We start from the raw sequence: 14,829 nt of genomic DNA, 5'->3' as shown, positions 1-14,829 counted from the left end.
ATGGCATTTCCATGGATGGCTGGACCCGAGGTTTCAGACAGGAACATTCCCCAACGGGTTGCTTCTTTCCTATAGGGAATTCTGGTGCCATGTGTAAAAAGGGAAGGGGCTTCATCAGAATAGGCCACTAGTTCTAGAGTCCAGCCCATGTCATTTCACAGCATCTCTACGTCCAAGCTGCAGGAAGCTTGCTTCTGTTTGTGTGTGGTGACAAACAGAGAGAGACTTGGAGCCTGAACTGTGATAGTTTTATTAGCCGGCTTGTCTCTGGTCGGCCTCTACGGTGGAGTCTTGTTTTCCTGCAGACCACGCTTCGTGCAACCTTGAGTCAAGGATTGTTTGTGAGAGACTCACAGGCAGCTCCGGTGTTTCCTTAATAAAAAGCCCTTATTAATAATTGCTACCTCTCCACTCTGCTGCAGCAGACGCTGGGTTGCTGCACAAACAAGCTGCTGACAAAGACCCAATCGTTTTCCATCACATGCATCACAGTAATTAGGTCTGCGTTCAGGAGGCAGACTCTTCTGTAAGCCACAGGTAGTCAGATGACTGTGACGCTCTGTTTCACCCTCAGAACTATAACCTCAGTTTCTTAGCTTTAAATTGGTTTAATTATTCGTTTCATGTTCAGCATTAAACGAGTTGAAGGAGCAGCTTGATTCGTTTTGTTGTGACTTTCACAGGGCAAAGAAGAGAATTAATAACAGGGAGAGGACAAGGCCTGCCTTCACCCTAATGAATGTTATTATTTACCAGTGCAGCAAATAAAAGCTGTGCATTTAAAAAGATGCAACGTCAAAATAATAATGCACAAAACTCTTTTCAATCCTAAAGAAATGTCATTTGCAGTAAAACGTATCAAATGAGTTTCATATTAGCTTTTTTCAGCCACTGAATCTTAATTTCTGAATGTCTTTTGTGCTCTGAAGTGAAGTGAATATCACATGTGTAACAAGTCGTACTGTCGCTCAGCTCCTGTAGTTACTCCCATATGTCGGGCGGCACACAGCTCCAGCCGTCTGTGTTATTCCACTGATGCGATGTGGCTGCCACAGCCCCTAAACATTAGAGTCAATGAGTGAGACAGTTTGATTGGGGTGCTGGTGATTTATCAACCACTCCATTGTAGCAGATTGAATTTAGGCACTGCAAAAATGACAAATGTTGGAGGTTTTATTCATTTATTTTATACCAAAAGATCAAAGTTTGTATGATTTGTGGTCATTTTTTTCCTCCTTCCATTTACTGCTTCTAATGCAAACTGTACATGTAGTTGGAGAAACACCTGAAACTGGATCATGCACTGTACCTTTGTCACTGTGACTGCAAAAAAGGTGCTACAAGACTTTCTTAATAACTAAAATATAATGTAAAAATTAACAATGATATAGTGAATTAATATGGCTTCATTGCTTCAGTCTTAGGGCCTTTAACAGTAACCATTCAAAGATATTGAACCTCCAATGTCTTAAATTGAACCAATACGCTTCCTGCTGTGTAAGTCATTCAATTAGCTGCCCATTAATTCTGAAGCGTGAACGCAGCAGGTGTGTAAGACTATGGAGTGGTTTTTGACACGTGATGCTCCGGTGCAGTTGATCCCGACGCCTCTGCGCGCTCCAGGCCCTCTTCATGCGCTTCTTGAAGTGAGAGAACCGCGTGAACGCGCACGCACACAGTGTCTCAGCGCCAGGGCAGCCGCTACGGGAAAGCGCGACCCCGAGGCTGTATTTGCGCACTTCTGCGCCGTTGTCCGTGTTCAAATGCAAAGGTTTCGTCAAACACGCGCAATCTGTTTTCAGCTGTTTACATAGATTCAGTCCTCACCGGAAGTTAATTAGACGTCCCTTGGCCCCGTTTTCCTTACGATGACTGAACCCATCCTTTCACGCAGTCCTAACTTCGCCGCTGGGTCCCGGTTTTCCCCACGGGACTGTGAACTTTGGTCAGAGTCTCGTTTTCTCTCGCCTCACATGCGACTGTAGTTCCTCTCATACAGCCGCCGTGCCTGCGCGGCGCGCTCCCCGCTTCCACGTCAGATGGAAGCAGCCTACTGGTGCTGAAGCTGACGAGGATGATGATGGCGGTGATGGAGGCGCAACGCTGAGTTCGCTCTCCCAGGTTCTCTCCCCTTTTTTCCGTTCGTTCTTTTTGATTCCAAGAAAAAACGACAACATAGCGACCTAGAAGCAACCGCCGATTTGACCTAGCACCAGTCTCCATCTCCTGAGTCGAGATGGGGAACGAAGCGAGCATGGAGGGCGGCGGGCAGCCCGGTGAGCCGGGAACCGCCGGGATGATGGGGTCGATGATGCCCGGAGGACCGGCAGCAGGACCAGGGGCAGGACAGCACATGAAGCCGGTCAATGGATCCGCTGCCGGTGGAGGGATGGGAGTCGGAGGCCCCGGGATGGGGATGACGAGGTAGGAACAGCGGCGGTGGTGCCTCGGGTGAAGGGGGGCTGGGTGAAGCACTCTGGGTAGTACTACAACCCAATGTGGGGTTTAACGCGGCTGATGGGAAGCAGGGTTAAGATGTTACACGAATGGGATTAACGGGGTGTTACATGAGGAACTGTGACAGAGGAGGAAATCATTTCCTGCGTCGGTCCGTGGACGTTGGGGGGGGGGGGGGGGGGGGGGGGGAGCAGCGCTGTCCGCGGTGCTGAAGCGTCTCACGCTGCACCGCGTAAACCGGAGTGGCTCATATCGAGGCGCCTCAGTTGCACGGAACGGGTTCGGCGTTGCGTGCGAAGGCGGTTCAGACCCATCGCCGAGCGAGCGCTGCTGCTGTTTCGCTCGCAGACGGGATTTTTTTTTATTCCGTGGTGTCATGTGTTGCTGTAATAGTATTTCCCCCTCCCTCCAGCGCGCGCTGTGCTTTGGCGTAGTGCGTTGCACGAGGCACGTCTTTCACAGCCGAAGCCAAAAACCCTCGTTTTTTTTTTTTTGTTTTTTTTTAATAATTTTTTCGCCATGACCATTAAAAACCCGCGATTGGGCGCAGCGGGACGCCGTGAGCGTCGCTGGAGCGCTGATGCGTTTGGATTCTTCCGCCTGTGCTCCCGCTCGTTTCCGCATGGGCGAGGGGAGTGAGCGCGTGTTCCTGCGCACAGGGGGCTTACCTGGCAACGTGGGCGTGTGTCGGACGTGTGTCTGCTCCTGCGGCTTCCAGCATCTGGGGGGACGAAAGCATTTGACATCACACATTTGGTGCGTTTGGCTTCTGTAGAATACAGTAACAGTAGAATTTGCCCACATCCGCCTGGACGAGCCCTTTTCTCCGATTTCTGCACGTCGTGCCCGCAGCTCCCGTCTCTTACTACGCTCCTCGTCTTCGCAGCCTCGCTCACTGTAGCTCCTCATCCGTGAAGCCGTCCTGCAGACAGGCTGCTGTACAGAGACCTAATCAGGCTGACGTTTGGTGGAAATAACGCAGGAGAACGTTTCTGGCTGACCCTGAACACACCAGAGTCTGTGTGTGTGTGTGTGTGTGTGTGTGTGTTATATTTAGGACACAAAGTTTGATTCATGCTCTGCAGGAGAGAAGAGAGCAGCTCAGCACAGGCCTATCCATCATTATATAACACAGGCTCAGAGCAGATGACAACTTCAGCTACTGTAGCTGCCGACGGATGACAACACAGCCCAACATGCTCCGACGCATAATTTGAGTCTATTTAGGGCATTTACTGTGATGCGCTTTCATGTGACTCCGGTCCTGTAAATGGGCGCTGGCTCTTTAGCGTCCTTATGGATGGTAGGAGTGGGCTTTCGCAGCATGGCGAGCCTCATCAAGTATTTCTGGTGACGTAACACAAGGCCGTGTGAACAGACTGAATCACGTGCGGAGCCCGTCCCCTCTCACACACTCTCGCTCCCTTCCTCCTCCGCATCGCTCCGACCGCTCGCTTCCATCACTCCCCCTGCGCTCCACACACTCGCGCGCTTTTCTTCCTCCCTTTCTCCCCTTTGGTCTCATTATCCGTCACACACTGGGTTCTATGTAACCCCCCTTTCCTTCCTTAGGGTTCTCAGAAAGCCGTGTGAAAATGCTTTGCTCAACGCGAGCTGCAGACAAACGAGCACGCGGCACTCCTTAGTATTTGTGTCATTATGATGCAGACCGTTGCTCAGATGAACAGGCAATATCAGACTACGAGTCTATTTAGGTCAGTCAGCTGAGAGTCCACATCCTCCTGCACCTGCACATACAGTATACTGTCAGTCTGCTCTTATGAAGGAAATCCCTCCCATTTCTCAACCCTCCCCACCCCCATTCTCAACCAATGCCAGCAGCCTATAAATAGCTTTTCCTTTACAATGAAACTCAACCCCAGTGCTGTATACAACCGGGTGTGGATGTGACAGTAAGGAGTATGGAGAGAAGGAGGTGAAAGGTGAGGACAGCGTGAACAAAGATGGTGGAAATAAATCAGGTGTGATGGTGGTGCTAAATCAAAAGGTGACACTCGGTTACATACTGTGCATCAGTGCAACCTGCGGGGAGAATCCCGGTCCATATGGAGCAGCGGCGCCGTCACACTCCATCTGATGGGCTTGTGTTTAAGGCGTGAACATGCGCGTGGCCGTGGACGCCCGTGAGGCCGTTGGAATCTCAGCGCCGCACGCTTGAGGCCAATTTTCACCTCCCGCGGTGCCGTGTGCGGTACTGTATGATGCGGCCCGTCATCGCTCCAGAGCCAGCGAACAGCACACACTCCGCCATCGAGGCTTTTTGCTGACAGTCGTGCTCGGTGACTGAGTTTTGTTTTTTTCTCACATCAGCAGAGGAACAGGCGCTGATAGGATCCGGTTTCTGATCCGCTGACGAGGCTGATTACGGGCTGTCCTTTAGGCTTCTGTCGCTGTGAAGTTCAGTAGATGTTAACCAATCTGAATTCTAACAAATGCATTAGAAAGCTGTTGGTTAGTGAGATGTTTACACACATTAAATGTGTTTTTGAGACATATTGCTGACAAATTCAGTCTTTTGTCTAACTCTATATTTCAATAAATACTCAACTGAGCATAATCGTCAGAACTGATTAAAAAAAAAAACTTTCTAACTTCATCCCCGACAGGAAAAGCTCCTCAAACGCACCTCAGAGTACAACAGATGTGCGAGTGGGACTGAGAATGAGAGGTTGTCTGTGTGTGGGCGTGTTGGAAAAGCAAGATTCTTCCCGACTATATGTTTGTGAATACGTGAGAGTGGGTGAGAGACAGACAGGAGAGAGCTCTATATTTACTCTCCTTGTTATCGGGACGCCATGTTTGCAGGAGCCTCCAAATACTAAATGTGTTCGGGTGGCGGAAGATAAGATGGCAATAAGCACAATATCACAGCCCAGGACTGTATTACTGCAGCTCAAATAGACGCTGTCGCTGGAGTTTATAGAGCAAAACTCAGGAATAGATCGAAAAGAAATGATATAGCTGAGCAGAACGAGGGTGGACCCGCAGGGAAGAGCCTGTAGCTGATGCTTCACCTGGATAAGATAATGAATAAAGATGGACAGAAACTGAGACCTGATCATTACAGCGACCCCTTATAAAGTCCACCATGTTACATTACAGTCTGGCATCGTAGCCTGCATTACGGATGCGCCCTTCGATCGAAAGTTCGAAAGTCCAGATTACGCAGCCTCCCCTGAATTTGGCTGTCAGTCCTACAGCGCTGCATCCTCTTCTAAGGCTCAGCGGGGGATTTGTAAGAGACACCGGTGCAGTCAGCCCTGACCTCCTGCAGCGAGCGGAGCGCCGCGACGGAGCTGCCGCGGCTAAATGTGTGTGGACCCACGCGCCGGCCCGCTCACAACTCACTGATTAGGCCAAAAACAAGGCGAGTGAGAACCTCAGCCTTATTTGTGCATTTTCATAAGCTCCCAAAACACATAATCAGCATTCTATTGAGATGTTTGCAGAGCTACTGGCTGAAAGACGTTGCTTTTCAGGCCTTTGAAACAAATTTTGATTATTTAGGTCTATATATTTAAATGACCAAACGGGAAAATTGTCAGTATGATGTGTTGCAGCTCATTGAAACGCTGCAAACTATAACCTGCTGCACAGTTCCCTCCAGTTTAGTCACGACAGAAATGCAAATTGTTTAGAACGTTTTTAGGCCACATCTATTTTTTCTTCCCTTGTCAGTCAGCGAGTGCAGAGAAAGAAGCTGTAACTGTGCGTGACAGACATCAACTGTTTTTTGCTGTATGCTAATTAGGTTTCCACTGGGACCAGAATAAAGTGCTCTCCTACTCCAAATCCTGATAAATGCACAAAGGGACACTTTTGGCAGGTAGTTACTCTAAAACCTGAGCCGACAAACAGGTAATAAAACGCATTTGCGCCGTCCCCGATGACCCGCGCGGCGGCGAATAACGTCTCCTGTCGGTTCCGCTGGAGCGTTTATTGTTTTACAGCACGACTCCCACTCATCCCGCAGCAGCTTTACAACTATTGCTCTCACGCGGAGCATCTCAGCGTCACGTGATGTACGGCGGCTTCTCCAGACACCGGCATGCGGGCGCATGAGAGGAGGATCCGGCCTGGGTTCGGGTTGAATCCTCGTGAACCTGCGGTGAAAAACAATTCCTGAATCGAGCCGCTCCGGTAACAAGCGGCGGAGGCAGTTCGGCCCATTTTACAGGAGCTCCACAGAAACAATTTCTTTGTCAGCAGAAATAAATGGTGGTACTTTTAAAAACACATAGTGACACTCGCGTAGATAATCTTCCCACACTGTTTTATTGTGTGCTATGTAGGCCAGCGAATATGTCTGCAGCTGGAGCACGGCCAGACCTGTCTGTGTCTGAGCCAGAGCCTCCGCCTCCGGTGGAACAACCAAAAATGCTTGTTTGAGTAAAATGCGTCCACGCACATGTTGGGATGCAAATAAGCCCCATCTGCAACCAACAGATCATTCTGCGCCGTAATGTGTTGGTTGCAGTGAAAGTTCCAATGACTTTCATTCATTTTCCGGAGAATATTGTGCTGCGCTGTACAATTCTAGCGCGGCTGCACCTGCAAAGGTCACATCGTGTTTTCTCATTATGTTGTCGCCACCTGACAGTAAATGTTACCTGTATTGATGCCGTGGCTGGAAAGTGTGCGTTTACGGAGACCTGCACCACCTGGAACAAAACAAGGCGCACGCTGCTGGTGTGCATCAGCTCACATTAGCCTTTTCCTGCTTTACTGTGAAGCCTATTGATAAATGGATGTTTTTTTTCATAGTCAATAAGCTTCAACCTTTTCTATTTGTTTGTTATGGAGCGCTAAACTGATTTACTTCTCTGTCCTTTGTGATTCATTGTGGTTGATTCGAAGGCAGTGGGAGAAAGGGCTTTTGTTTTCTTGCAGAAAAAGCCTAAATCAGTCTTGTTCATATACAGAAACCAGAAAAAGGTATTTTACACGTGAGCAAAAAAAAATGAATGGATAAAAACTTACCAAAACGATCAGTGTTCTACATTCACAGTCCTTTTTTCACGTTGATGGCTCCATTTTAATTCTTCCACGGCTCTTCTCCTCCAGTCATTTGGACTCTGTGGGAGGGGTTGGCACAGCAACTGACACTCAAATGGGATGTTTTTGTTATCAGCATGAAATTAGGGGAAAAATGGGATTTTTTGAATTTAGGTCACTTCAGTGGATGCGTTCAAAGGTTTCAAGCAGGTTTTTCCGCTGCTTCAAAAGACGCTGCGCCTTCTGTTCCCGTTATCGCGTCGTCCGATTTTCTACGTGAATTCAATAGCGAGTCGAACGTGTCCCAGCTGATTCGGAGTCTCTGGGTTTTAGAAACGTTTTAATTCACTTTCTGGGGTCATCTTGTACAGTAGCTCTGCCACCAGGGTGCGAATGAGAACGTGTGATCAAGCCACAGTTTGCTATCACATCTACAAACGCTGGTCATGATGATGGAGGCAAAGTGACCAAGTCCAGTGTACAACCAGGCTGCTGTTAGCTCTGACGGCTAATATTAGCTAACTAGATAAAGTAATGCTGTATAACTGTATTTAACCCAACATTTTTACATTATTTGAACTTCTAGGTAATCAGTACCTGTATCATCTTCGTTACCTACTTTTCATCTCCTTGCTGTTGTTGTGGATGCTGCCATCTTAACCACTAATTGTTTCTGCCAAAGAAACCTTCATAAGGACCAACATGAATAGCAGCAATTATAATCGCATACAAAACACGTAACATGAAGTGACAAACAGGAGCTGTGTGTTCGCTGTGAAATGAGCTGCCTGAGCCCCGCAGCTCCACTTTTGCTTTAACACCTCCATGTTTCTGAAGGCATTGCTGAGCAGTCGGCCTGCTTGTGTCTGATAGTGTCTGACAGTTAATAAGCAGAATAAAGGGAGGAGAGAGGGAGATGGAGGGTGAGGGGGGAGGGAGGTAAATCCAGCAGGACGGACTGTGGCTCAGCAGTTGTGCTGCGCTGTGGCTCTGCCAAGGACAGGCGGCGTATCCTCGCTGTCACACGGCCGCCTCATAACTCCAGACTCGCCCTTATTGATTTTATTCTCCTCCTATTGAGTATTGACAGTGGACGACCTTCAGGCCTCTGCAGCCCAATTAAAACCCAGAGTCCTGTTTCAGACGTGCTCTCCTGGAAGTCTGGGATGTGAACCTACAACCTCACACCATTTGACCAAGAGGCGAAGCTAGCTTAGTACTAATTTGTGTGTTGACTATGACTCTCCTGACTAATAACGCGATGAAACCAATAAACAATAAATGGCTTTATAACTTCAGATTCATGACTAAAGGCCTGGCGGCACCATTATTTTTACATCTGTCTCTGTGGAGCAACTGTTTTTCTAACTCAGATCTAAGAAGCAATAATGTTACATCATGCAAAATTCACATAAGAAACCCATTTATGATGAATATACTCTGCTTCATAAATATAATTGTGTTTAATGTGGGCAGCATTGTGCAGTTGAATCCTCATCATAAATCTGGACCACAAGCTTGTTTGATTAATCCAAAGCTTTAACAAATGGCTCATTTATGGAAAAGTGAAAAACTGCCAAAACACAATCACTCAAACTCGGCTTCGGTAAATGAAAATTGACTTTCATGATTCTTCCTGTGCAGGAAATAATGTAAATGGTTCAGAGCTTCAGAAACAGTAAGAATAATAAGCAGACAGGCTTTAGTAACACAATGATGATAATGATTATAAGGAAGTTAATGTGGTAACACCTTTGTTGCCTCTTCTGCAGCTCTGTCATTGAAGTGTTCAGTGAAGTATAGTCTCTATTTATATCCCTACGTCCCATTTACTGCCCATTCTAATTCTGAACAGGGCAAATTAATCCTTTTATTACACATGCAGCATGAAATAGCTTGCTCCTGCTGCTGCTATTTGACCAAAAAAGATGGCTGCTTGAGGGGGGACATATTTAAAAATAAGGAGGTAGGAGGGAATTAGACCGGCGTAGCAGTACCTGTGTCAGAAATAGGCGCACGTGTGCCACTGATTGAGAACTGTACATCTATTCAATCAGCGAACATGTGACGGAGGGTCGGGTTGCCGTGGAAACAGCAATCCAAATTGCCGTATTAAAATCAACTTGCAAAGTAACTCTAAATTACAGTCATCATCAGCAGCAAATTAAACATATTCATGCCCTCATGTCGATGTAGCAGCACTGACATGAGTGTGTGAGAATGAATGGGTGAATGTTGCCAAATCTATATTTATTTACCTTGATATTATGTGTTTTTTTATTTTACTTAAAAGGAGCTGGATGTTTATTTCTCATACTAGAGGTTTTATTTTTCAATTTTTCAACTTCATAATGAGGTCTTTAATGTTTCTGTGTCCTGTAGTAATGTGCATCCTTCTACTCAGGTGTTTGTCTCAGTTAACTTATCTGCAACACAGTTCTGGCGTTGTTTGCTTTCATCCCGTTGTGAGTTTGTTGGTTGCCTTAATGAGAGTAATTATGAAATGATGCTTGTTGAGGCTAAACAAGCTGCTCTGGAATTAAAAATCGCACAGTGAGATGGAGAAGATGGAGGAGAGGTGGGAGACTGAGCAAAGTGTAGCAGATTAACTGGAAATCACGTTTTCTAAAGATCTTAAGTCAACCTTAAGTGATGACTTTATCCAGTTGGAAGTGGCCTGACATTAGCGCCTTGTCCTCGTCCAAGTCGACTGCTACGGTGTTGAAATAGGAGCTGTGTATGTTTGGATGTCAGTTTAAAGAGCACATGGTGGCGTAGGAATGTATTTGTGTCTAATCCGGCTCCTAAACTCCAAAAGCTGATAAGGGGAATGTGGATCCCGGCCCGCGGTTCTCCCCGGCTCAGCGGTAACTAGAGCCCAACAGGGTCCCGTTCAGCCCTAAAGTGACACGTTTAGTGGTTAAACGCTCTGATACACCGTCACACACGCTCACGCTTTTCTAAACACGTATGCATGCGTTTGTGTTTTACTGTCATTGTCCCAGTTGAAGTCTATTGACTTCAAAGAGAGTGCGGCATGTTCGTTCCTGGGGCAGCGTAGCACTGATAGGACTTTCAATTAAAATGCAGAGGAATTGGTTAAGGGCTGTTCTGTATGTAAGTTCCATCTGCAGTGGAAGAGAGATGACTTCACTTCCCTGTTGGTTTACTGCAGTGGTTCAGATGCTCAGAGGTGGTTGTGGGTAATTGTAAGAAGTCACATTCACTTTCCTTTTTGTTCTTTATGTATTTACACCTGCAGACATTTCAAGGTGCCTCTCCTCCTGTAGAAACTGCTCCTTAATATAACAATCGATACAGAATTAACATAATTAATCAATGTCTGTATCTGAGCTTTTGGAGTTTGGCTGAAGGCTCGGCGGGTTTGCATCTCATCTTGGCTTTCGTGGCATGTGGATGTATGTCCGATTCAACAGTCATAACATCAACAAGTCTGCAGGTCAAAATACAATATCTGCTCTAGTCTGCTCTTTGCTGGAGCATTGATTTGACTGTTGGGAAGTTGATGAGAGATAACACATCTCTGCGCCTACTGAGAGGTAAACAGCATTTGTATGTACAGTATGAACCCGAAGGCCTGCTCCACGTGACTGCGAGCGCTGAGCACGGGTGCAGCCAGCTGTGGCTGTGTTTGTGCGCTCCGTAATGAACAGCCTGTGATGCACTGGGGCGTTGATGGCATCCCTCACTGCAGACAGCCCCGTGCGCTTGGTGTCACGCAGAGAGGTAAATGAAGACAGGTGTGTATGGTTTAGTCATTTCATCGCTCGGCTCACGGCGAAGCACACATCCGTCGGCGCCTGATTTTACACGCGTTGCGTGAAGGACAGTGGCTCGGCCGTGGGCTGAATATACGTACACCTACTACACATGTGCAACCTGATACATGGAGGGCTTCTGCCGTGATGTGTAAGTGTTTGTGCATGTTTATGTCCACAATCAGGCACCTGGGCGTCGCAGAATCCACTCAGCGCTGCAACTGTCGGTCTCCAGCCTCCTGGGCTGTAACTCACACAGCAGCCGTGCTGGTGTGACGGGTCTGAGCTGCACTGAGCGATTTTAAATGCTAAACGTTAATGTGGCTACAGACGCTCTCTGTTATCGAACACTTGCCTACATGAACAGGAGAAGCAGCCGTCCTGTCGGTTCTGATGTAGCCGTTAGTTTACCTGGTCCTGGGATGTGCATTGCCGTCACTCAGGCCCGTGTTTGTGGCCTTCACGCGGCTCACGTGGGATCATTACAAAGTGATTTGCAGCAAAGCCTCTTACTGTGCTCCTGATTCACGCCGAGCGCCATCAGCTGACTGCGAGCGCAGATTGTGCGTCGATGTCCTTTTGGACGTGTAAGATTATTACAGCACTCTGGTGTTGGGACTCCTTTTACGTAAGTGCTGTGGAAAACCTCTTCACCCTCATCAGGCTCCATTTAATGCTCTTGCAATTATGACCAGACATCAAAACAAATGATTCTCAAGCTCGTGAGCAGCCCAGTCCACACACAGATCCACATAATTGCTGAATTCTTTTGCATAAACATTTAAACTTATACTGTACCAACAGTCACTGGGTTGAAACAAAACAAATTCAGCTAGAAGTGAGAAAGTAGGAGGACATTATCACCTCCTACATGATATAATAGATGTGTCAAACTGTGCAAAGCTGAGAAAATGCAGATCTTCTCTCCAAGGATGTCGTATTTGTTTTACAAAGAAGATTCGAGCCCCGCAGCTGCACAATAACAACGTGTGAGTGAAAGGCGCCGGACTGATTTCCTTGTCTCCAGAATAGACGGTGCGGTGTATTCCAGTTGCACTTACGCTGTCGCATCACACAGAAAATAGCCTAATGAGCTGCCCACTCTGTCCTTAAAAGAGCGACGGGCGCCGCCGAGAGTGTGCGCGCGTGGGCACATGTGCATATTTCCTTTGTCGAGTTGTGTTGTTCCTGTTCCAGTCAAGCAAAACGTATCTCATGAGCCGCGAGTTTGCCTTCATGCCAGTTAGCAGAAGCACATATTATGGTGTTGCTGAAATTATGAGGGAAGAAAACTTGGTAAAATGCTGTTGTTTGAAGTACGGAACCAAATAAAAGGAGAGGACAGGAAAAAAGACAAAGGCGATGGGAAGTGCGGTGGAGGAAGGAGGCGGCCGGAAATAAATGGCCCGTACAAAACAGTTCTGTCAACAGGAGGCAGAGAAATGGAGGAGGTGGTGGAGAAAATAGATGTTTAGTTTGGGTCCACCAATAATCCAAATAGACCTGTTTTGCAGTGTGTCTGGAGGTGGGGCCGTGCAGCCTGTCCTCCACCTTAGACAAACTTCCAGTCTGTGTTAACAGCCTCTGGCAGAGACATCCTCGTCCCGTTCCTCTTCTGTTTGCATCTGTCCCCGTTAATGGCACTTGCATGTGACAGACAAGCAGACAAGCCGTAGCCCACTCCCTCACAACCACAATCACAACTGAGGGCTGTAATGGGAGCGAGTGAAATCACTTTGACTGAACAAGCGTGTCATTAAAGGCCGGGTGCGACGGCTGTGAATGAACCCGGTGCAATGCAAAGGAGAAGCATGTAGACACACACACGCACACGCACGCACACACACACACACACACACACACACACACACACACACACACACACACACACACACACACACACGCACACATTTCTTTTTATTTAGCCTGTCACATACACGACCTTCACTATTAATGATGCTGTTGTTCTGAAAAAGGAGACGATGGATCTACTGTAATTATGGTTATTATGTCCTTTTTAAATATTCTTCACTGTCTTCTTTGCACCTTCTTCTTCTTTATATTTTTCATCATCAGATTGTGTCACCTTTAACTAATGACTTGTGTAGCCGCCCTCCCCACTCACTGGGTTATATATGTACAGCCTGGGAACAGTATGAGGTGAGGATCTACTAAATGTTAATAACAATAAATGATGAAAGCAGAAATGAACAAACAAATACAGATCTAAATAAAACAATAAAATATCTTTATTCTAAACAATTTTCCCCCTCTAATCTTTTCACACAAATCAACACAACTACGGACAACCTGGCAGTCTATGGTACCATATCATTAGCGCGCATGTCGGAGCTCATGTGTTTCCTGCTGTACGGTTTTGTGGCTACTCACTGTCCCTGGCATCCGGACTGACGTCCACCCTTGCTTTCCAATGCGTCACAACGAAGACATCGACAGTCGTGAGACCAGGCTCCTTTAGTTGGCAGTCCCTGAGACGTCCACCGAGCCTCTGCGGCCGCTCAGGAGCCGCTTCACTTGGACGCCGGCGCAGCAGATTCTCCCCACGTGCGGTCCGCGTCCTCGCAGCAGCTAGCGCGACGCAGCTAAGCTAGCTCCTCCACAAGCATCGGTAAAGTTCTCTTACCGCGCCCAGTCTGTTCCTCACTGCAGTAAACAACAATCAGCCCCGTCCGGACAGTTGCTAAGCTAGTTGCTAACACTTTCACACCAAAATAATTATAACTTTTCTCTGGTTGGTCGTCTCCACTCTCTGTCTACTCCCCAACTCCCGCTTGACCGCACCTGCCCTCTTTCACCCCCCCAAAAACTGATGGCCTTCAATGACCTCCCCAGGATATTCCCCAGGAAACTGCAATGAAAGTGTAAAATAATATAATTAGAACATTTACTTTCCACGGCATGAACTTTACACATCATAGCATTTATATACTGTATGAAAATGCAGGTCTATATGATAACAAATAAGAGGCCCGCTACACTTGCTTTTTCCACCTTCCAGTCTAAGACAGTGAACCATGCCCACACAGCAGTTACTACCTAAAACTGGGATTAGATCTAAGATGGTAGTGTATGTTTATCTATGTAGCAATTTTCTTAAATATGGAGACAGAAATGAAAAGAGATAGAATAAGATAAGAGAATGAACAACACAAGGTGCCGGTCCAAGATTCCTTCCATGGAAAACTAACACAATGTTCTACACTGGAATTGTCAGTGTCCTGTGAAAAACAAGTCTCTCTACTGAAACACAACCTTCCAGCACAAACAGACTCTATTTCCGCTCCCAACTACAGCTCTTGTGTTTCGAACTGCTAATTAACAAGAGCGTCACAAGTCAAAGTCAAATCAGCCACAGCCTGTCAGAGTGTTGCTGTCGTCTATGACCGCAGTCATCATGTGTTATTTACATCACAGGATGCGTGTTACAGTAGCAGCGAGGCCCGTCAATTGTGTAATACAGGACTCACAATTTGATGCATACTGTGTCTTCTTCTCTGCTCTCTTCGTTTCTGTTTGAAGTCTGTGTGTGTGGTGTTCAGCCGTGTTTCTGCAGCTC

At 47.1% G+C, this 14,829-nt stretch overlaps 1 long non-coding RNA gene across 1 annotated transcript; it reads right to left on the bottom strand.

Annotated features, from left to right (window-relative positions):
- Window positions 1-2,938: 2,938 nt before the first annotated feature.
- LOC121202350 (uncharacterized) lies at window positions 2,939-3,468 on the bottom strand. Its single transcript, XR_005897900.1, has 2 exons — window positions 3,260-3,468; window positions 2,939-3,178 (listed from the first exon to the last, which is right to left on the bottom strand). It is a non-coding gene; the product is annotated as an uncharacterized LOC121202350 (long non-coding RNA).
- Between the last annotated feature and the right edge of the window lie 11,361 nt (window positions 3,469-14,829).

The sequence above is a fragment of the Betta splendens genome, chromosome 7 (genome assembly GCF_900634795.4).
Source record: "Betta splendens chromosome 7, fBetSpl5.4, whole genome shotgun sequence".
Taxonomy (NCBI): Eukaryota; Metazoa; Chordata; class Actinopteri; order Anabantiformes; family Osphronemidae; genus Betta; species Betta splendens.
This window is presented reverse-complemented; position numbering and strand designations above follow the sequence as displayed.